Source organism: Scyliorhinus torazame, chromosome 6, assembly GCF_047496885.1.
Source record: "Scyliorhinus torazame isolate Kashiwa2021f chromosome 6, sScyTor2.1, whole genome shotgun sequence".
Lineage (NCBI taxonomy): Eukaryota > Metazoa > Chordata > Chondrichthyes > Carcharhiniformes > Scyliorhinidae > Scyliorhinus > Scyliorhinus torazame.
Window position 1 is genome coordinate 18,566,046 of NC_092712.1, and position 23,293 is coordinate 18,589,338.

A 23,293-nucleotide genomic window follows, 5' to 3' on the forward strand; every position below is an offset into this window, starting at 1 on the left:
GATGGAGACTGGCTCTGTGGGTAAGGATGGAGACAGGCTCTGTGGGTAAGGATGGGGACGGCTCTGTGGGTAAGGATGGAGACAGGCTCTGTGGGTAAGGATGGAGACTGGCTCTGTGGGTAAGGATGGAGGCGGGCTCTGGGTAAGGATGGAGATGGGCTCTGTGGGTAAGGATGGAGGCGGGCTCTGTGGGTAAGGATGGAGGCGGGCTCTGTGGGTAAGGATGGAGACTGGCTCTGTGGGTAAGGATGGAGACTGGCTCTGTGGGTAAGGATGGAGACTGGCTCTGTGGGTAAGGATGGAGACTGGCTCTGTGGGTAAGGATGGAGACTGGCTCTGTGGGTAAGGATGGAGACAGGCTCTGTGGGTAAGGATGGAGACAGGCTCTGTGGGTAAGGATGGAGACAGGCTCTGTGGGTAAGGATGGAGACAGGCTCTGTGGGTAAGGATGGAGACAGGCTCTGTGGGTAAGGATGGAGACAGGCTCTGTGGGTAAGGATGGAGACTGGCTCTGTGGGTAAGGATGGAGACAGGCTCTGTGGGTAAGGATGGAGACAGGCTCTGTGGGTAAGGATGGAGACAGGCTCTGTGGGTAAGGATGGAGACAGGCTCTGTGGGTAAGGATGGGGACAGGCTCTGTGGGTAAGGATGGAGACAGGCTCTGTGGGTAAGGATGGAGACAGGCTCTGTGGGTAAGGATGGAGACAGGCTCTGTGGGTAAGGATGGAGGTGGGCTCTGTGGGTAAGGATGGAGGCGGGCTCTGTGGGTAAGGATGGGGACGGCTCTGTGGGTAAGGATGGAGGCGGGGGCTCTGTGGGTAAGGATGGGGTGGGCTCTGTGGGTAAGGATGGAGGTGGGCTCTGTGGGTAAGGATGGGGACGGCTCTGTGGGTAAGGATGGAGACGGGCTCTGTGGGTAAGGATGGAGGCGGGCTCTCTGGGTAAGGATGGAGGCGGGCTCTGTGGGTAAGGATGGAGGTGGGCTCTGGGTAAGGATGGAGGCGGGCTCTGGGTAAGGATGGGGACGGCTCTGTGGGTAAGGATGGAGACAGGCTCTGTGGGTAAGGATGGAGACGGGCTCTGTGGGTAAGGATGGAGACAGGCTCTGTGGGTAAGGATGGAGACGGGCTCTGTGGGTAAGGATGGAGACGGGCTCTGTGGGTAAGGATGGAGGTGGGCTCTGGGTAAGGATGGAGGCGGGCTCTGTGGGTAAGGATGGAGACAGGCTCTGTGGGTAAGGATGGAGGCGGGCTCTGGGTAAGGATGGAGGCGGGCTCTGTGGGTAAGGATGGAGACGGGCTCTGTGGCTAAGGATGGAGGTGGGCTCTGTGGGTAAGGATGGAGACAGGCTCTGTGGGTAAGGATGGAGACTGGCTCTGTGGGTAAGGATGGAGGCGGGCTCTGTGGGTAAGGATGGAGACGGGCTCTGTGGGTAAGGATGGAGACGGGCTCTGTGGGTAAGGATGGAGGTGGGCTCTGTGGGTAAGGATGGAGGTGGGCTCTGTGGGTAAGGATGGAGACGGGGGCTCTGTGGGTAAGGATGGAGACGGGCTCTGTGGGTAAGGATGGAGGTGGGCTCTGTGGGTAAGGATGGAGACGGGCTCTGTGGGTAAGGATGGAGACAGGCTCTGTGGGTAAGGATGGAGGCGGGCTCTGTGGGTAAGGATGGAGGTGGGCTCTGTGGGTAAGGATGGAGACGGGCTCTGTGGGTAAGGATGGAGACGGGCTCTGTGGGTAAGGATGGAGACGGGCTCTGTGGGTAAGGATGGGGAGGGCTCTGTGGGTAAGGATGGAGACGGGCTCTGTGGGTAAGGATGGAGGCGGGCTCTGTGGGTAAGGATGGAGGTGGGCTCTGGGTAAGGATGGAGACAGGCTCTGTGGGTAAGGATGGAGACAGGCTCTGTGGGTAAGGATGGAGACAGGCTCTGTGGGTAAGGATGGAGGTGGGCTCTGTGGGTAAGGATGGAGGCGGGCTCTGTGGGTAAGGATGGAGGCGGGCTCTGTGGGTAAGGATAGAGACAGGCTCTGTGGGTAAGGATGGAGGTGGGCTCTGTGGGTAAGGATGGAGACGGGCTCTGTGGGTAAGGATGGAGACGGGCTCTGTGGGTAAGGATGGAGGTGGGCTCTGTGGGTAAGGATGGAGGCGGGCTCTGTGGGTAAGGATGGAGACAGGCTCTGTGGGTAAGGATGGAGACAGGCTCTGTGGGTAAGGATGGAGACGGGCTCTGTGGGTAAGGATGGAGACAGGCTCTGTGGGTAAGGATGGAGGCGGGCTCTGTGGGTAAGGATGGGGTGGGCTCTGTGGGTAAGGATGGAGACTGGCTCTGTGGGTAAGGATGGAGACGGGCTCTGTGGGTAAGGATGGAGGTGGGCTCTGTGGGTAAGGATGGAGACAGGCTCTGTGGGTAAGGATGGGGTGGGCTCTGTGGGTAAGGATGGAGACTGGCTCTGTGGGTAAGGATGGAGACAGGCTCTGTGGGTAAGGATGGAGACAGGCTCTGTGCGTAAGGATGGAGACTGGCTCTGTGGGTAAGGATGGAGACGGGCTATGGGTAAGGATGGAGACGGGCTCTGTGGGTAAGGATGGAGACGGGCTCTGTGGGTAAGGATGGAGGCGAGCTCTGTGGGTAAGGATGGAGACAGGCTCTGTGGGTAAGGATGGAGACAGGCTCTGTGGGTAAGGATGGAGGTGGGCTCTGTGGGTAAGGATGGAGATGGGCTGTGTGGGTAAGGATGGAGACGGGCTCTGTGGGTAAGGATGGAGACAGGCTCTGTGGGTAAGGATGGAGACAGGCTCTGTGGGTAAGGATGGAGACAGGCTCTGTGGGTAAGGATGGAGACAGGCTCTGTGGGTAAGGATGGAGGTGGGCTCTCTGGATAAGGATGGAGGTGGGCTCTGTGGGTAAGGATGGAGACAGGCTCTGTGGGTAAGGATGGAGGTGGGCTCTGTGGGTAAGGATGGAGGTGGGCTCCGGGTAAGGATGGAGGCGGGCTCTGTGGGTAAGGATGGAGGTGGGCTCTGTGGGTAAGGATGGAGACAGGCTCTGTGGGTAAGGATGGAGACGGGCTCTGTGGGTAAGGATGGAGAGGGCTCTGGGTAAGGATGGAGAGGGGCTCTGTGGGTAAGGATGGAGAGGGCTCTGGGTAAGGATGGAGGCGGGCTCTGTGGGTAAGGATGGAGACAGGCTCTGTGGGTAAGGATGGAGACGGGCTCTGTGGGTAAGGATGGAGACAGGCTCTGTGGGTAAGGATGGGGCGGGCTCTGTGGGTAAGGATGGAGGTGGGCTCTGTGGGTAAGGATGGAGACGGGCTCTGTGGGTAAGGATGGAGACAGGCCCTGTGGGTAAGGATGGAGACAGGCTCTGTCGGTAAGGATGGAGACAGGCTCTGTGGGTAAGGATGGGGAAGGGGCTCTGTGGGTAAGGATGGGGAAGGGGCTCTGTGGGTAAGGATGGAGGCGGGCTCTGTGGGTAAGGATGGAGACAGGCTCTGTGGGTAAGGATGGAGACGGGCTCTGTGGGTAAGGATGGGGTGGGCTCTGTGGGTAAGGATGGAGGCGGGCTCTGTTGGTAAGGATGGAGACAGGCTCTGTGGGTAAGGATGGGGCGGGCTCTGTGGGTAAGGATGGAGACAGGCTCTGTGGGTAAGGATGGAGACAGGCTCTGTGGGTAAGGATGGAGACAGGCTCTGTGGGTAAGGATGGGGAAGGGGCTCTGTGGGTAAGGATGGGGAAGGGGCTCTGTGGGTAAGGATGGGGAAGGGGCTCTGTGGGTAAGGATGGAGGTGGGCTCTGTGGGTAAGGATGGGGAAGGGGCTCTGTGGGTAAGGATGGGGAGTGGGCTCTGTGGGTAAGGATGGAGACAGGCTCTGTGGGTAAGGATGGAGACTGGCTCTGTGGGTAAGGATGGAGGCGGGCTCTGTGGGTAAGGATGGAGACGGGCTCTGTGGGTAAGGATGGAGACGGGCTCTGTGGGTAAGGATGGAGGTGGGCTCTGTGGGTAAGGATGGAGGTGGGCTCTGTGGGTAAGGATGGAGACGGGGGCTCTGTGGGTAAGGATGGAGACGGGCTCTGTGGGTAAGGATGGAGGTGGGCTCTGTGGGTAAGGATGGAGACGGGCTCTGTGGGTAAGGATGGAGACAGGCTCTGTGGGTAAGGATGGAGGCGGGCTCTGTGGGTAAGGATGGAGGTGGGCTCTGTGGGTAAGGATGGAGACGGGCTCTGTGGGTAAGGATGGAGACGGGCTCTGTGGGTAAGGATGGAGACGGGCTCTGTGGGTAAGGATGGGGAGGGCTCTGTGAGTAAGGATGGAGACGGGCTCTGTGGGTAAGGATGGAGGCGGGCTCTGTGGGTAAGGATGGAGGTGGGCTCTGGGTAAGGATGGAGACAGGCTCTGTGGGTAAGGATGGAGACAGGCTCTGTGGGTAAGGATGGAGACAGGCTCTGGGTAAGGATGGAGATGGGCTCTGTGGGTAAGGATGGAGGTGGGCTCTGGGTAAAGATGGAGGCGGGCTCTGTGGGTAAGGATGGAGACAGGCTCTGTGGGTAAGGATGGAGACAGGCTCTGTGGGTAAGGATGGAGACAGGCTCTGTGGGTAAGGATGGAGGTGGGCTCTCTGGGTAAGGATGGAGGTGGGCTCTGGGTAAGGATGGAGGCGGGCTCTGTGGGTAAGGATGGAGGTGGGCTCTGGGTAAGGATGGAGACTGGCTCTGTGGGTAAGGATGGAGGCGGGCTCTGTGGGTAAGGATGGAGGCGGGCTCTGTGGGTAAGGATGGAGGTGGGCTCTGGGTAAGGATGGAGACTGGCTCTGTGGGTAAGGATGGAGGCGGGCTCTGTGGGTAAGGATGGTGCGGGCTCTGTGGGTAAGGATGGAGGCGGGCTCTGTGGGTAAGGATGGAGACTGGCTCTGTGGGTAAGGATGGAGACAGGCTCTGTGGGTAAGGATGGAGGGGGGCTCTGTGGGTAAGGATGGAGGTAGGCTCTGGGTAAGGATGGAGGCGGGCTCTGTGGGTAAGGATGGAGACAGGCTCTGTGGGTAAGGATGGAGGTGGGCTCTGTGGGTAAGGATGGAGAGGGCTCTGGGTAAGGATGGAGACAGGCTCTGTGGGTAAGGATGGAGGCGGGCTCTGTGGGTAAGGATGGAGACGGGCTCTGTGGGTAAGGATGGAGACGGGCTCTGTGGGATAGGATGGGGCGGGCTCTGTGGGTAAGGATGGGGTGGGCTCTGTGGGTAAGGATGGAGGTGGGCTCTGTGGGTAAGGATGGAGACGGGCTCTGTGGGTAAGGATGGAGACGGGCTCTGTGGGTAAGGATGGAGACGGGCTCTGTGGGTAAGGATGGAGACAGGCTCTGTGGGTAAGGATGGAGACAGGCTCTGTGGGTAAGGATGGGGAAGGGGCTCTGTGGGTAAGGATGGGGAAGGGGCTCTGTGGGTAAGGATGGAGGCGGGCTCTGTGGGTAAGGATGGGGTGGGCTCTGGGTAAGGATGGAGATGGGCTCTGTGGGTAAGGATGGGGTGGGCTCTGTGGGTAAGGATGGAGATGGGCTCTGTGGGTAAGGATGGGGTGGGCTCTGGGTAAGGATGGAGACTGGCTCTGTGGGTAAGGATGGAGGTGGGCTCTGTGGGTAAGGATGGAGATGGGCTCTGTGGGTAAGGATGGAGATGGGCTCTGTGGGTAAGGATGGGGTGGGCTCTGGGTAAGGATGGAGACTGGCTCTGTGGGTAAGGATGGAGGCGGGCTCTGTGGGTAAGGATGGGGAAGGGGCTCTGTGGGTAAGGATGGGGAAGGGGCTCTGTGGGTAAGGATGGAGGTGGGCTCTGTGGGTAAGGATGGGGAAGGGGCTCTGTGGGTAAGGATGGAGGTGGCCTCTGTGGGTAAGGATGGAGACAGGCTCTGTGGGTAAGGATGGAGACAGGCTCTGTGGGTAAAGATGGAGGCGGGCTCTGTGGGTAAGGATGGAGACTGGCTCTGTGGGTAAGGATGGAGACGGGCTCTGTGGGTAAGGATGGAGGTGGGCTCTGTGGGTAAGGATGGAGGCGGGCACTGTGGGTAAGGATGGAGACGGGCTCTGTGGGTAAGGATGGAGGTGGGCTCTGTGGGTAAGGATGGAGGCGGGCACTGTGGGTAAGGATGGAGGTGGGCTCTGTGGGTAAGGATGGAGGCGGGCACTGTGGGTAAGGATGGAGGTGGGCTCTGTGGGTAAGGATGGACGCGGGCTCTGGGTAAGGATGGAGGCGGGCTCTGTGGGTAAGGATGGAGACAGGCTCTGTGGGTAAGGTTGGAGACTGGCTCTGTGGGTAAGGATGGAGGTGGGCTCTGTGGGTAAGGATGGGGACGGCTCTGTGGGTAAGGATGGAGACTGGCTCTGTGGGTAAGGATGGAGGTGGGCTCTGTGGGTAAGGATGGAGGTGGGCTCTGTGGGTAAGGATGGAGACTGGCTCTGTGGGTAAGGATGGGGACGGCTCTGTGGGTAAGGATGGAGGAGGGCTCTGTGGGTAAGGTTGGAGACTGGCTCTGTGGGTAAGGATGGGGACGGCTCTGTGGGTAAGGATGGAGGAGGGCTCTGTGGGTAAGGTTGGAGACTGGCTCTGTGGGTAAGGATGGAGACTGGCTCTGTGGGTAAGGATGGAGACTGGCTCTGTGGGTAAGGATGGAGGTGGGCTCTGTGGGTAAGGATGGAGACTGGCTCTGTGGGTAAGGATGGAGACTGGCTCTGTGGGTAAGGATGGAGACTGGCTCTGTGGGTAAGGATGGAGACTGGCTCTGTGGGTAAGGATGGAGACAGGCTCTGTGGGTAAGGATGGAGACAGGCTCTGTGGGTAAGGATGGAGACAGGCTCTGTGGGTAAGGATGGAGACAGGCTCTGTGGGTAAGGATGGAGACAGGCTCTGTGGGTAAGGATGGAGACAGGCTCTGTGGGTAAGGATGGAGACTGGCTCTGTGGGTAAGGATGGAGACAGGCTTTGTGGGTAAGGATGGAGACAGGCTCTGTGGGTAAGGATGGAGACAGGCGCTGTGGGTAAGGATGGAGACAGGCTCTGTGGGTAAGGATGGGGACAGGCTCTGTGGGTAAGGATGGAGACAGGCTCTGTGGGTAAGGATGGAGACAGGCTCTGTGGGTAAGGATGGAGACAGGCTCTGTGGGTAAGGATGGAGGTGGGCTCTGTGGGTAAGGATGGAGGCGGGCTCTGTGGGTAAGGATGGGGACGGCTCTGTGGGTAAGGATGGAGGCGGGGGCTCTGTGGGTAAGGATGGGGTGGGCTCTGTGGGTAAGGATGGAGGTGGGCTCTGTGGGTAAGGATGGGGACGGCTCTGTGGGTAAGGATGGAGACGGGCTCTGTGGGTAAGGATGGAGGCGGGCTCTCTGGGTAAGGATGGAGGCGGGCTCTGTGGGTAAGGATGGAGGTGGGCTCTGGGTAAGGATGGAGGCGGGCTCTGGGTAAGGATGGGGACGGTTCTGTGGGTAAGGATGGAGACAGGCTCTGTGGGTAAGGATGGAGACGGGCTCTGTGGGTAAGGATGGAGACAGGCTCTGTGGGTAAGGATGGAGACAGGCTCTGTGGGTAAGGATGGAGACGGGCTCTGTGGGTAAGGATGGAGACAGGCTCTGTGGGTAAGGATGGGGTGGGCTCTGTGGGTAAGGATGGAGGCGGGCTCTGTGGGTAAGGATGGAGGCGGGCTCTGGGTAAGGATGGAGACAGGCTCTGTGGGTAAGGATGGACGCGGGCTCTGTGGGTAAGGATGGAGGTGGGCTCTGTGGGTAAGGATGGAGGTGGGCTCTGTGGGTAAGGATGGAGGTGGGCTCTGTGGGTAAGGATGGAGGTGGGCTCTGTGGGTAAGGATGGAGGTGGGCTCTGTGGGTAAGGATGGAGGTGGGCTCTGTGGGTAAGGATGGAGGTGGGCTCTGTGGGTAAGGATGGAGGTGGGCTCTGTGGGTAAGGGTGGGGGTGGGCTCTGTGGGTAAGGATGGAGGCGGGCTCTGTGGGTAAGGATGGAGGTGGGCTCTGTGGGTAAGGATGGAGGTGGGCTCTGTGGGTAAGGATGGAGGTGGGCTCTGTGGGTAAGGATGGAGGTGGGTTCTGTGGGTAAGGGTGGGGGTGGGCTCTGTGGGTAAGGATGGAGGTGGGCTCTGTGGGTAAGGATGGAGGTGGGCTCTGTGGGTAAGGGTGGGGGTGGGCTCTGTGGGTAAGGATGGAGGTGGGCTCTGTGGGTAAGGATGGAGGTGGGCTCTGTGGGTAAGGATGGAGGTGGGCTCTGTGGGTAAGGATGGAGACAGGCTCTGTGGGTAAGGATGGAGGTGGGCTCTGGGTAAGGATGGAGGCGGGCTCTGGGTTAGGATGGAGATGGGCTCTCTGGGTAAGGATGGAGGCAGGCTCTGTGGGTAAGGATGGAGGTGGGCTCTGGGTAAGGGTGGAGGTGGGCTCTGTGGGTAAGGATGGAGGTGGGCTCTGGGTAAGGATGGAGATGGGCTCTGTGGGTAAGGATGGAGGTGGGCTCTGGGTAAGGATGGAGGCGGGCTCAGTGGGTAAGGATGGAGGTGGGCTCTGGGTAAGGATGGAGGTGGGCTCTGGGTAAGGATGGAGGTGGGCTCTGGGTAAGGATGGAGGTGGGCTCTGGGTAAGGATGGAGGCGGGCTCAGTGGGTAAGGATGGAGGTGGGCTCTGGGTAAGGATGGAGGTGGGCTCTGTGGGTAAGGATGGAGACGGGCTCTGTGGGTAAGGATGGAGACAGGCTCTGTGGGTAAGGATGGAGACAGGCTCTGTGGGTAAGGATGGAGGTGGGCTCTGGGTAAGGATGGAGGTGGGCTCTGTGGGTAAGGATGGAGGCGGGCTCTGGGTAAGGATGGAGGTGGGCTCTGTGGGTAAGGATGGAGGCGGGCTCTGGGTAAGGATGGAGGTGGGCTCTGTGGGTAAGGATGGAGACAGGCTCTGTGGGTAAGGATGGAGGTGGGCTCTGTGGGTAAGGATGGAGACAGGCTCTGTGGGTAAGGATGGAGACAGGCTCTGTGGGTAAGGATGGAGGTGGGCTCTGGGTAAGGATGGAGGTGGGCTCTGTGGGTAAGGATGGAGGTGGGCTCTGTGGGTAAGGATGGAGGTGGGCTCTGTGGGTAAGGATGGAGAGGGCTCTGTGGGTAAGGATGGAGGTGGGCTCTGTGGGTAAGGATGGAGGTGGGCTCTGTGGGTAAGGATGGAGAGGGCTCTGTGGGTAAGGATGGAGGTGGGCTCTGTGGGTAAGGATGGAGACTGGCTCTGTGGGTAAGGATGGAGGTGGGCTCTGTGGGTAAGGATGGGGAGGGCTCTGTGGGTAAGGATGGAGACAGGCTCTGTGGGTAAGGATGGAGACGGGCTCTGTGGGTAAGGATGGAGACAGGCTCTGTGGGTAAGGATGGAGGTGGGCTCTGGGTAAGGATGGAGGTGGGCTCTGTGGGTAAGGATGGAGACGGGCTCTGTGGGTAAGGATGGAGGTGGGCTCTGTGGGTAAGGATGGAGACAGGCTCTGTGGGTAAGGATGGAGACAGGCTCTGTGGGTAAGGATGGAGGTGGGCTCTGGGTAAGGATGGAGGTGGGCTCTGTGGGTAAGGATGGAGGTGGGCTCTGTGGGTAAGGATGGAGACTGGCTCTGTGGGTAAGGATGGAGACAGGCTCTGTGGGTAAGGATGGAGACAGGCTCTGTGGGTAAGGATGGAGACAGGCTCTGTGGGTAAGGATGGAGACTGGCTCTGTGGGTAAGGATGGAGACGGGCTCTGTGGGTAAGGATGGAGACGGGCTCTGTGGGTAAGGATGGAGACAGGCTCTGTGGGTAAGGATGGAGACGGGCTCTGTGGGTAAGGATGGAGGTGGGCTATGTGGGTAAGGATGGAGACGGGCTCTGTGGGTAAGGATGGAGACGGGCTCTGTGGGTAAGGATGGAGACAGGCTCTGTGGGTAAGGATGGAGGCGGGCTCTGTGGGTAAGGATGGAGGTGGGCTCTGTGGGTAAGGATGGAGGTGGGCTCTGTGGGTAAGGATGGAGACGGGCTCTGTGGGTAAGGATGGAGACAGGCTCTGTGGGTAAGGATGGAGACGGGCTCTGTGGGTAAGGATGGAGACAGGCTCTGTGGGTAAGGATGGAGGCGGGCTCTGTGGGTAAGGATGGAGGTGGGCTCTGTGGGTAAGGATGGAGACGGGCTCTGTGGGTAAGGATGGAGACGGGCTCTGTGGGTAAGGATGGAGACAGGCTCTGTGGGTAAGGATGGAGACGGGCTCTGTGGGTAAGGATGGAGACGGGCTCTGTGGGTAAGGATGGAGGTGGGCTCTGTGGGTAAGGATGGAGACAGGCTCTGTGGGTAAGGATGGAGGTGGGCTCTGTGGGTAAGGATGGAGGTGGGCTCTGTGGGTAAGGATGGAGACGGGCTCTGTGGGTAAGGATGGAGGCGGGCTCTGTGGGTAAGGATGGAGACGGGCTCTGGGTAAGGATGGAGGTGGGCTCTGGGTAAGGATGGAGACAGGCTCTGTGGGTAAGGATGGAGGTGGGCTCTGTGGGTAAGGATGGAGACGGGCTCTGTGGGTAAGGATGGAGGCGGGCTCTGTGGGTAAGGATGGAGGTGGGCTCTGGGTAAGGATGGAGACAGGCTCTGTGGGTAAGGATGGAGAGGGCTCTGTGGGTAAGGATGGAGGTGGGCTCTGTGGGTAAGGATGGAGGTGGGCTCTGTGGGTAAGGATGGAGAGGGCTCTGTGGGTAAGGATGGAGGTGGGCTCTGTGGGTAAGGATGGAGACTGGCTCTGTGGGTAAGGATGGAGGTGGGCTCTGTGGGTAAGGATGGGGAGGGCTCTGTGGGTAAGGATGGAGACAGGCTCTGTGGGTAAGGATGGAGACGGGCTCTGTGGGTAAGGATGGAGACAGGCTCTGTGGGTAAGGATGGAGGTGGGCTCTGGGTAAGGATGGAGGTGGGCTCTGTGGGTAAGGATGGAGACAGGCTCTGTGGGTAAGGATGGAGGTGGGCTCTGTGGGTAAGGATGGAGACAGGCTCTGTGGGTAAGGATGGAGACAGGCTCTGTGGGTAAGGATGGAGGTGGGCTCTGGGTAAGGATGGAAGTGGGCTCTGTGGGTAAGGATGGAGGTGGGCTCTGTGGGTAAGGATGGAGACAGGCTCTGTGGGTAAGGATGGAGACAGGCTCTGTGGGTAAGGATGAAGACAGGCTCTGTGGGTAAGGATGGAGACTGGCTCTGTGGGTAAGGATGGAGACGGGCTCTGTGGGTAAGGATGGAGACGGGCTCTGTGGGTAAGGATGGAGACGGGCTCTGTGGGTAAGGATGGAGACGGGCTCTGTGGGTAAGGATGGAGGTGGGCTATGTGGGTAAGGATGGAGACGGGCTCTGTGGGTAAGGATGGAGACGGGCTCTGTGGGTAAGGATGGAGACAGGCTCTGTGGGTAAGGATGGAGGCGGGCTCTGTGGGTAAGGATGGAGGTGGGCTCTGTGGGTAAGGATGGAGGTGGGCTCTGTGGGTAAGGATGGAGACGGGCTCTGTGGGTAAGGATGGAGACAGGCTCTGTGGGTAAGGATGGAGACGGGCTCTGTGGGTAAGGATGGAGACAGGCTCTGTGGGTAAGGATGGAGGCGGGCTCTGTGGGTAAGGATGGAGGTGGGCTCTGTGGGTAAGGATGGAGACGGGCTCTGTGGGTAAGGATGGAGACGGGCTCTGTGGGTAAGGATGGAGACAGGCTCTGTGGGTAAGGATGGAGACGGGCTCTGTGGGTAAGGATGGAGACGGGCTCTGTGGGTAAGGATGGAGGTGGGCTCTGTGGGTAAGGATGGAGACAGGCTCTGTGGGTAAGGATGGAGGTGGGCTCTGTGGGTAAGGATGGAGGTGGGCTCTGTGGGTAAGGATGGAGACGGGCTCTGTGGGTAAGGATGGAGGCGGGCTCTGTGGGTAAGGATGGAGACGGGCTCTGGGTAAGGATGGAGGTGGGCTCTGGGTAAGGATGGAGACAGGCTCTGTGGGTAAGGATGGAGGTGGGCTCTGTGGGTAAGGATGGAGACGGGCTCTGTGGGTAAGGATGGAGGCGGGCTCTGTGGGTAAGGATGGAGGTGGGCTCTGGGTAAGGATGGAGACAGGCTCTGTGGGTAAGGATGGAGGTGGGCTCTGTGGGTAAGGATGGAGGTGGGCTCTGTGGGTAAGGATGGAGGTGGGCTCTGGGTAAGGATGGAGGTGGGCTCTGGGTAAGGATGGAGACAGGCTCTGTGGGTAAGGATGGAGGCGGGCTCTGTGGGTAAGGATGGAGGTGGGCTCTGGGTAAGGATGGAGGTGGGCTCTGGGTAAGGATGGAGACAGGCTCTGTGGGTAACGATGGGGACGGGCTCTGTGGGTAAGGATGAAGACAGGCTCTGTGGGTAAGGATGGAGACGGGCTCTGTGGGTAAGGATGGAGACAGGCTCTGTGGGTAAGGATGGAGACTGGCTCTGTGGGTAAGGATGGAGACGGGCTCTGTGGGTAAGGATGGAGACAGGCTCTGTGAGTAAGGATGGAGGCGGGCTCTGTGGGTAAGGATGGAGACAGGCTCTGTGGGTAAGGATGGAGACAGGCTCTGTGGGTAAGGATGGGGAGGGCTCTGTGGGTAAGGATGGAGGTGGGCTCTGTGGGTAAGGATGGAGGCGGGCTCTGTGGGTAAGGATGGAGGCGGGCTCTGTGGGTAAGGATGGAGACAGGCTCTGTGGGTAAGGATGGAGGCGGGCTCTGTGGGTAAGGATGGAGACAGGCTCTGTGGGTAAGGATGCAGGCGGGGGCTCTGTGGGTAAGGATGGAGACAGGCTCTGTGGGTAAGGATGGAGGCGGGCTCTGTGGGTAAGGATGGAGACGGGCTCTGTGGGTAAGGATGGAGACGGGCTCTGTGGGTAAGGATGGAGGTGGGCTCTGGGTAAGGATGGGGAGGGCTCTGTGGGGAAGGATGGAGACGGGCTCTGTGGGTAAGGATGGGGAGGGCTCTGTGGGTAAGGATGGAGACGGGCTCTGTGGGTAAGGATGGAGGCAGGCTCTGTGGGTAAGGATGGAGACGGGCTCTGTGGGTAAGGATGGAGGCGGGCTCTGGGTAAGGATGGAGACAGGCTCTGTGGGTAAGGATGGAGACAGGCTCTGTGGGTAAGGATGGAGGCGGGCTCTGTGGGTAAGGATGGAGGTGGGCTCTGGGTAAGGATGGAGACAGGCTCTGTGGGTAAGGATGGAGGCAGGCTCTGTGGGTAAGGATGGAGACAGGCTCTGTGGGTAAGGGTGGAGACGGGCTCTGTGGGTAAGGATGGAGGTGGGCTCTGTGGGTAAGGATGGAGGTGGGCTCTGTGGGTAAGGATGGAGGCAGGCTCTGTGGGTAAGGATGGAGACGGGCTCTGTGGGTAAGGATGGAGGCGGGCTCTGGGTAAGGATGGAGACAGGCTCTGTGGGTAAGGATGGAGACAGGCTCTGTGGGTAAGGATGGAGGCGGGCTCTGTGGGTAAGGATGGAGGTGGGCTCTGGGTAAGGATGGAGACAGGCTCTGTGGGTAAGGATGGAGACAGGCTCTGTGGGTAAGGATGGAGGCGGGCTCTGTGGGTAAGGATGGAGGTGGGCTCTGTGGGTAAGGATGGAGACAGGCTCTGTGGGTAAGGATGGAGACAGGCTCTGTGGGTAAGGATGGAGGCGGGCTCTGTGGGTAAGGATGGAGGTGGGCTCTGTGGGTAAGGATGGGGAGGGCTCTGTGGGTAAGGATGGAGGCGGGTATCTGTGGGTAAGGATGGAGGCGGGGGCTCTGTGGGTAAGGATGGAGGTGGGGTCTGTGGGTAAGGATGGGGAGGGCTCTGTGGGTAAGGATGGAGACAGGCTCTGTGGGTAAGGATGGAGACGGGCTCTGTGGGTAAGGATGGAGGCGGGCTCTGGGTAAGGATGGAGACAGGCTCTGTGGGTAAGGATGGAGACAGGCTCTGTGGGTAAGGATGGAGGCGGGCTCTGTGGGTAAGGATGGAGGTGGGCTCTGGGTAAGGATGGAGACAGGCTCTGTGGGTAAGGATGGAGACAGGCTCTGTGGGTAAGGATGGAGGCGGGCTCTGTGGGTAAGGATGGAGACAGGCTCTGTGGGTAAGGATGGAGACAGGCTCTGTGGGTAAGGGTGGAGGCGGGCTCTGTGGGTAAGGATGGAGACAGGCTCTGTGGGTAAGGATGGAGGCGGGCTCTGTGGGTAAGGATGGAGACGGGCTCTGTGGGTAAGGATGGATGTGGGGTCTGTGGGTAAGGATGGAGGTGGGCTCTGTGGGTAAGGATGGAGGCGGGGTCTGTGGGTAAGGATGGAGGTGGGCTCTGTGGGTAAGGATGGAGGCGGGCTCTGTGGGTAAGGATGGAGACAGGCTCTGTGGGTAAGGATGGAGGCGGGGGCTCTGTGGGTAAGGATGGAGGTGGGCTCTGTGGGTAAGGATGGAGGCGGGCTCTGGGTAAGGATGGAGGCGGGCTCTGTGGGTAAGGATGGAGACGGGCTCTGTGGGTAAGGATGGAGACGGGCTCTGTGGGTAAGGATGGAGGTGGGCTCTGGGTAAGGATGGAGGTGGGCTCTGGGTAAGGATGGAGGTGGGCTCTGTGGGTAAGGATGGAGGTGGGCTCTGGGTAAGGATGGAGACTGGCTCTGTGGGTAAGGATGGAGACAGGCTCTGTGGGTAAGGATGGAGACTGGCTATGTGGGTAAGGATGGAGACGGGCTTTGTGGGTAAGGATGGAGGTGGGCTCTGGGTAAGGATGGAGGCGGGTATCTGTGGGTAAGGATGGAGGTGGGCTCTGGGTAAGGATGGAGGTGGGCTCTCGGTAAGGATGGAGGCGGGTATCTGTGGGTAAGGATGGAGGTGGGCTCTGGGTAAGGATGGAGACAGGCTCTGTGGGTAAGGATGGAGACGGGCTCTGTGGGTAAGGATGGAGACGGGCTCTGTGGGTAAGGATGGAGGCGGGCTCTGTGGGTAAGGATGGAGGTGGGCTCTGGGTAAGGATGGAGGCGGGTATCTGTGGGTAAGGATGGAGGTGGGCTCTGGGTAAGGATGGAGACAGGCTCTGTGGGTAAGGATGGAGGCGGGCTCTGTGGGTAAGGATGGAGGTGGGCTCTGGGTAAGGATGGAGGCGGGTATCTGTGGGTAAGGATGGAGGTGGGCTCTGGGTAAGGATGGAGACAGGCTCTGTGGGTAAGGATGGAGGCGGGCTCTGTGGGTAAGGATGGAGGTGGGCTCTGGGTAAGGATGGAGACAGGCTCTGTGGGTAAGGATGGAGGCGGGCTCTGGGTAAGGATGGAGGCGGGTATCTGTGGGTAAGGATGGAGGCGGGCTCTGTGGGTAAGGATGGAGGTGGGCTCTGTGGGTAAGGATGGAGGCGGGCTCTGGGTAAGGATGGAGACAGGCTCTGTGGGTAAGGATGGAGGCGGGCTCTGTGGGTAAGGATGGAGGTGGGCTCTGTGGGTAAGGATGGAGGCGGGCTCTGGGTAAGGATGGAGGCGGGTATCTGTGGGTAAGGATGGAGGCGGGCTCTGTGGGTAAGGATGGAGACGGGCTCTGTGGGTAAGGATGGAGGTGGGCTCTGTGGGTAAGGATGGAGGCGGGCTCTGTGGGTAAGGATGGAGACGGGCTCTGTGGGTAAGGATGGAGGCGGGCTCTGTGGGTAAGGATGGAGGTGGGCTCTGTGGGTCAGGATGGAGACGGGCTCTGTGGGTAAGGATGGAGACAGGCTCTGTGGGTAAGGATGGAGGTGGGCTCTGTGGGTAAGGATGGAGGCGGGGGCTCTGTGGGTAAGGATGGAGACAGGCTCTGTGGGTAAGGATGGAGGCGGGCTCTGTGGGTAAGGATGGAGACAGGCTCTGTGGGTAAGGATGGAGGTGGGCTCTGGGTAAGGATGGAGGCGGGTATCTGTGGGTAAGGATGGAGGTGGGCTCTGTGGGTAAGGATGGAGGCGGGCTCTGTGGGTAAGGATGGAGACGGGCTCTGTGGGTACTGATGGAGACTGGCTCTGTGGGTAAGGATGGAGGCGGGCTCTGTGGGTAAGGATGGAGGTGGGCTCTGTGGGTAAGGATGGGGAGGGCTCTGTGGGTAAGGATGGGGAGGGCTCTGTGGGTAAGGATGGAGGTGGGCTCTGGGTAAGGATGGAGGTGGGCTCTGGGTAAGGATGGAGGTGGGCTCTGTGGGTAAGGATGGGGAGGGCTCTGTGGGTAAGGATGGAGGTGGGCTCTGGGTAAGGATGGAGGTGGGCTCTGGGTAAGGATGGAGACAGGCTCTGTGGGTAAGGATGGAGGCGGGCTCTGTGGGTAAGGATGGAGGTGGGCTCTGTGGGTAAGGATGGAGTCGGGCTCTGGGTAAGGATGGAGGCGGGTATCTGTGGGTAAGGATGGAGGCGGGCTCTGTGGGTAAGGATGGAGGCGGGCTCTGTGGGTAAGGATGGAGGTGGGCTCTGTGGGTAAGGATGGAGACAGGCTCTGTGGGTAAGGATGGAGACAGGCTCTGTGGGTAAGGATGGAGGTGGGCTCTGTGGGTAAGGATGGAGACGGGCTCTGTGGGTAAGGATGGAGACAGGCTCTGTGGGTAAGGATGGAGGTGGGCTCTGTGGGTAAGGATGGAGGTGGGCTCTGTGGGTAAGGATGGAGGCGGGCTCTGTGGGTAAGGATGGAGACAGGCTCTGTGGGTAAGGATGGAGGTGGGCTCTGTGGGTAAGGATGGAGGCGGGCTCTGTGGGTAAGGATGGAGACGGGCTCTGTGGGTAAGGATGGAGACAGGCTCTGTGGGTAAGGATGGAGGTGGGCTCTGTGGGTAAGGATGGAGGCGGGCTCTGTGGGTAAGGATGGAGACGGTCTCTGTGGGTAAGGATGGAGACAGGCTCTGTGGGTAAGGATGGAGACAGGCTCTGTGGGTAAGGATGGAGACGGGCTCTGTGGGTAAGGATGGAGACAGGCTCTGTGGGTAAGGATGGAGACAGGCTCTGTGGGTAAGGATGGAGGTGGGCTCTGTGGGTAAGGATGGAGGTGGGCTCTGTGGGTAAGGATGGAGGTGGGCTCTGTGGGTAAGGATGGAGGTGGGCTCTGTGGGTAAGGATGGAGACGGGCTCTGTGGGTAAGGATGGAGACAGGCTCTGTGGGTAAGGATGGAGACAGGCTCTGTGGGTAAGGATGGAGACGGGCTCTGTGGGTAAGGATGGAGACGGGCTCTGTGGGTAAGGATGGAGACGGGCTCTGTGGGTAAGGATGGAGACAGGCTCTGTGGGTAAGGATGGAGACGGGTTCTGTGGGTAAGGATGGAGACAGGCTCTGTGGGTAAGGATGGAGACGGGCTCTGTGGGTAAGGATGGAGACGGGCTCTGTGGGTAAGGATGGAGACAGGCTCTGTGGGTAAGGATGGAGGTGGGCTCTGTGGGTAAGGATGGAGGTGGGCTCTGTGGGTAAGGATGGAGACGGGCTCTGTGGGTAAGGATGGAGACAGGCTCTGTGGGTAAGGATGGAGACGGGCTCTGTGGGTAAGGATGGAGACGGGCTCTGTGGGTAAGGATGGAGACGGGCTCTGTGGGTAAGGATGGAGGCGGGTATCTGTGGGTAAGGATGGAGACAGGCTCTGTGGGTAAGGATGGAGGTGGGCTCTGTGGGTAAGGATGGAGACGGGCTCTGTGGGTAAGGATGGAGACGGGCTCTGTGGGTAAGGATGGAGGTGGGCTCTGTGGGTAAGGATGGAGGTGGGCTCTGTGGGTAAGGATGGAGGCGGGCTCTGTGGGTAAGGATGGAGACAGGCTCTGTGGGTAAGGATGGAGACGGGCTCTGTGGGTAAGGATGGAGACGGGCTCTGTGGGTAAGGATGGAGACGGGCTCTGTGGGTAAGGATGGAGACGGGCTCTGTGGGTAAGGATGGAGGTGGGCTCTGTGGGTAAGGATGGAGGCGGGCTCTGGGTAAGGATGGAGACAGGCTCTGGGTAAGGATGGAGGTGGGCTCTGTGGGTAAGGATGGAGGCGGGCTCTGTGGGTAAGGATGGAGGTGGGCTCTGGGTAAGGATGGAGGTGGGCTCTGTGGGTAAGGATGGAGGCGGGCTCTGTGGGTAAGGATGGAGGTGGGCTCTGTGGGTAAGGATGGAGATGGGCTCTGTGGGTAAGGATGGAGGCGGGTATCTGTGGGTAAGGATGGAGGTGGGCTCTGTGGGTAAGGATGGAGATGGGCTCTGTGGGTAAGGATGGAGACAGGCTCTGTGGGTAAGGATGGAGACGGGCTCTGTGGGTAAGGTTGGAGACAGGCTCTGTGGGTAAGGATGGAGGCGGGCTCTGGGTAAGGATGGAGACGGGCTCTGTGGGTAAGGATGGAGATGGGCTCTGTGGGTAAGGATGGAGGCGGGGGCTCTGTGGGTAAGGATGGAGGTGGGCTCTGGGTAAGGATGGAGGTGGGCTCTGGGTAAGGATGGAGACTGGCTCTGTGGGTAAGGATGGAGACAGGCTCTGTGGGTAAGGATGGAGGTGGGCTCTGTGGGTAAGGATGGAGACGGGCTCTGTGGGTAAGGATGGAGATGGGCTCTGTGGGTAAGGATGGAGGCGGGGGCTCTGTGGGTAAGGATGGAGGTGGGCTCTGGGTAAGGATGGAGGTGGGCTCTGGGTAAGGATGGAGACTGGCTCTGTGGGTAAGGATGGAGGTGGGCTCTGGGTAAGGATGGAGACTGGCACTGTGGGTAAGGATGGAGGTGGGCTCTGGGTAAGTATGGAGACAGGCTCTGTGGGTAAGGATGGAGGTGGGCTCTGTGGGTAAGGATGGAGGCGGGCTCTGTGGGTAAGGATGGAGGTGGGCTCTGTGGGTAAGGATGGAGGCGGGCTCTGTGGGTAAGGATGGAGGTGGGCTCTGTGGGTAAGGATGGAGGCGGGCTCTGTGGGTAAGGATGGAGGTGGGCTCTGGGTAAGGATGGAGGTGGGCTCTGTGGGTAAGGATGGAGGCGGGCTCTGTGGGTAAGGATGGAGGCGGGCTCTGTGGGTAAGGATGGAGGTGGGCTCTGTGGGTAAGGATGGAGACGGGCTCTGTGGGTAAGGATGGAGGCGGGCTCTGTGGGTAAGGATGGAGGTGGGCTCTGGGTAAGGATGGAGACAGGCTCTGTGGGTAAGGATGGAGACAGGCTCTGTGGGTAAGGATGGAGACTGGCTCTGTGGGTAAGGATGGAGGTGGGCTCTGGGTAAGGATGGAGACAGGCTCTGTGGGTAAGGATGGAGACGGGCTCTGTGGGTAAGGATGTAGACGGGCTCTGTGGGTAAGGATGGAGACTGGCTCTGTGGGTAAGGATGGAGACGGGCTCTGTGGGTAAGGATGGAGATGGGCTCTGTGGGTAAGGATGGAGGTGGGCTCTGTGGGTAAGGATGGAGACGGGCTCTGTGGGTAAGGATGGAGGTGGGCTCTGGGTAAGGATGGAGGTGGGTATCTGTGGGTAAGGATGGAGGTGGGCTCTGTGGGTAAGGATGGAGACAGGCTCTGTGGGTAAGGATGGAGACGGGCTCTGTGGGTAAGGATGGAGGTGGGCTCTGGATAAGGATGGAGGTGGGCTCTGTGGGTAAGGATGGAGGTGGGCTCTGGGTAAGGATGGAGGTGGGCTCTGGGTAAGGATGGAGACAGGCTCTGTGGGTAAGGATGGAGGTGGGCTCTGGGTAAGGATGGAGACAGGCTCTGTGGGTAAGGATGGAGCGGGCTCTGTGGGTAAGGATGGAGGTGGGCTCTGGGTAAGGTTGGAGACAGGCTCTGTGGGTAAGGATGGAGGTGGGCTCTGGGTAAGGATGGAGGCGGGCTCTGTGGGTAAGGATGGAGACAGGCTCTGTGGGGAAGGATGGAGACTGGCTCTGTGGGTAAGGATGGAGACGGGCTCTGTGGGTAAGGATGGAGACGGGCTCTGTGGGTAAGGATGGAGACTGGCTCTGTGGGTAAGGATGGAGACGGGCTCTGTGGGTAAGGATGGGGTGGGCTCTGTGGGTAAGGATGGAGGCGGGCTCTGTGGGTAAGGATGGGGACGGCTCTGTGGGTAAGGATGGAGATGGGCTCTGTGGGTAAGGATGGAGGTGGGCTCTGTGGGTAAGGATGGAGACGGGCTCTGTGGGTAAGGATGGAGGTGGGCTCTGGGTAAGGATGGAGGTGGGTATCTGTGGGTAAGGATGGAGGTGGGCTCTGGGTAAGGATGGAGACGGGCTCTGTGGGTAAGGATGGAGGTGGGCTCTGTGGGTAAGGATGGAGGCAGGCTCTGTGGGTAAGGATGGAGACGGGCTCTGTGGGTAAGGATGGAGACAGGCTCTGTGGGTAAGGATGGAGATGGGCTCTGTGGGTAAGGATGGAGGCGGGCTCTGGGTAAGGATGGAGACAGGCTCTGTGGGTAAGGATGGAGACGGGCTCTGTGGGTAAGGATGGAGACAGGCTCTGTGGGTAAGGATGGACGCGTGGGCTCTGTGGGTAAGGATGGAGGCGGGGGCTCTGTGGGTAAGGATGGAGACTGGCTCTGTGGGTAAGGATGGAGACTGGCTCTGTGGGTAAGGATGGAGGTGGGCTCTGTGGGTAAGGATGGAGGTGGGCTCTGTGGGTAAGGATGGAGGCGGGCTCTGGGTAAGGATGGAGGTGGGCTCTGGGTAAGGATGGAGGTGGGCTCTGGGTAAGGATGGAGGTGGGCTCTGGGTAAGGATGGAGATGGGCTCTGTGGGTAAGGATGGGGCGGGCTCTGTGGGTAAGGATGGAGGTGGGATCTGTGGGTAAGGATGGAGACGGGCTCTGGGTAAGGATGGAGGCGGGCTCTGTGGGTAAGGATGGAGACAGGCTCTGTGGGTAAGGATGGAGGCGGGCTCTGGGTAAGGATGGAGGTGGGCTCTGTGGGTAAGGATGGAGACGGGCTCTGGGTAAGGATGGAGGCGGGCTCTGTGGGTAAGGATGGAGACGGGCTCTGTGGGTAAGGATGGAGACAGGCTCTGTGGGTAAGGATGGAGACAGGCTCTGTGGGTAAGGATGGAGGTGGGCTCTGTGGGTAAGGATGGGGAGGGCTCTGTGGGTAAGGATGGAGACAGGCTCTGTGGGTAAGGATGGAGACGGGCTCTGTGGGTAAGGATGGAGACAGGCTCTGTGGGTAAGGATGGAGGTGGGCTCTGGGTAAGGATGGAGGTGGGCTCTGTGGGTAAGGATGGAGACAGGCTCTGTGGGTAAGGATGGAGGTGGGCTCTGTGGGTAAGGATGGAGACAGGCTCTGTGGGTAAGGATGGAGACAGGCTCTGTGGGTAAGGATGGAGGTGGGCTCTGGGTAAGGATGGAGGTGGGCTCTGTGGGTAAGGATGGAGACTGGCTCTGTGGGTAAGGATGGAGGTGGGCTCTGTGGGTAAGGATGGAGACTGGCTCTGTGGGTAAGGATGGAGACAGGCTCTGTGGGTAAGGATGGAGACAGGCTCTGTGGGTAAGGATGGAGACGGGCTCTGTGGGTAAGGATGGAGACTGGCTCTGTGGGTAAGGATGGAGACGGGCTCTGTGGGTAAGGATGGAGACGGGCTCTGTGGGTAAGGATGGAGACAGGCTCTGTGGGTAAGGATGGAGACGGGCTCTGTGGGTAAGGATGGAGACAGGCTCTGTGGGTAAGGATGGAGACAGGCTCTGTGGGTAAGGATGGAGACGGGCTCTGTGGGTAAGGATGGAGACTGGCTCTGTGGGTAAGGATGGAGACGGGCTCTGTGGGTAAGGATGGAGACGGGCTCTGTGGGTAAGGATGGAGACAGGCTCTGTGGGTAAGGATGGAGACGGGCTCTGTGGGTAAGGATGGAGGTGGGCTCTGTGGGTAAGGATGGAGACAGGCTCTGTGGGTAAGGATGGAGACGGGCTCTGTGGGTAAGGATGGAGACAGGCTCTGTGGGTAAGGATGGAGGCGGGCTCTGTGGGTAAGGATGGAGGTGGGCTCTGTGGGTAAGGATGGAGGTGGGCTCTGTGGGTAAGGATGGAGGCGGGCTCTGTGGGTAAGGATGGAGGCGGGCTCTGTGGGTAAGGATGGAGGTGGGCTCTGTGGGTAAGGATGGAGGTGGGCTCTGTGGGTAAGGATGGAGGTGGGCTCTGTGGGTAAGGATGGAGACTGGCTCTGTGGGTAAGGATGGAGACAGGCTCTGTGGGTAAGGATGGAGACAGGCTCTGTGGGTAAGGATGGAGACAGGCTCTGTGGGTAAGGATGGAGACAGGCTCTGTGGGTAAGGATGGAGACGGGCTCTGTGGGTAAGGATGGAGACGGGCTCTGTGGGTAAGGATGGAGGTGGGCTCTGTGGGTAAGGATGGAGACAGGCTCTGTGGGTAAGGATGGAGGTGGGCTCTGTGGGTAAGGATGGAGGTGGGCTCTGTGGGTAAGGATGGAGACGGGCTCTGTGGGTAAGGATGGAGGCGGGCTCTGTGGGTAAGGATGGAGACGGGCTCTGGGTAAGGATGGAGGTGGGCTCTGGTTAAGGATGGAGACAGGCTCTGTGGGTAAGGATGGAGGTGGGCTCTGTGGGTAAGGATGGAGGTGGGCTCTGTGGGTAAGGATGGAGGTGGGCTCTGTGGGTAAGGATGGAGACAGGCTCTGTGGGTAAGGATGGAGGCGGGCTCTGTGGGTAAGGATGGAGGTGGGCTCTGGGTAAGGATGGAGACAGGCTCTGTGGGTAAGGATGGAGGTGGGCTCTGTGGGTAAGGATGGAGGTGGGCTCTGGGTAAGGATGGAGGTGGGCTCTGGGTAAGGATGGAGACAGGCTCTGTGGGTAAGGATGGAGGTGGGCTCTGGGTAAGGATGGAGGTGGGCTCTGGGTAAGGATGGAGACAGGCTCTGTGGGTAACGATGGGGACGGGCTCTGTGGGTAAGGATGGAGACAGGCTCTGTGGGTAAGGATGGAGACGGGCTCTGTGGGTAAGGATGGAGACAGGCTCTGTGGGTAAGGATGGAGACTGGCTCTGTGGGTAAGGATGGAGACGGGCTCTGTGGGTAAGGATGGAGACAGGCTCTGTGAGTAAGGATGGAGGCGGGCTCTGTGGGTAAGGATGGAGACAGGCTCTGTGGGTAAGGATGGAGACAGGCTCTGTGGGTAAGGATGGGGAGGGCTCTGTGGGTAAGGATGGAGGTGGGCTCTGTGGGTAAGGATGGAGGCGGGCTCTGTGGGTAAGGATGGAGGCGGGCTCTGTGGGTAAGGATGGAGACGGGCTCTGTGGGTAAGGATGGAGACGGGCTCTGTGGGTAAGGATGGAGACAGGCTCTGTGGGTAAGGATGGAGGCGGGCTCTGTGGGTAAGGATGGAGACGGGCTCTGTGGGTAAGGATGGAGACGGGCTCTGTGGGTAAGGATGGAGACAG

The 23,293-nt window shown here is 59.5% G+C and overlaps 1 protein-coding gene across 1 annotated transcript in view; it reads right to left on the reverse strand.

Annotated features, from left to right (window-relative positions):
- adck5 (aarF domain containing kinase 5) overlaps nucleotides 1–23,293 on the reverse strand; it is a 275,480-nt gene that overhangs the window by 63,588 nt on the left and 188,599 nt on the right. The window lies entirely within an intron of this gene.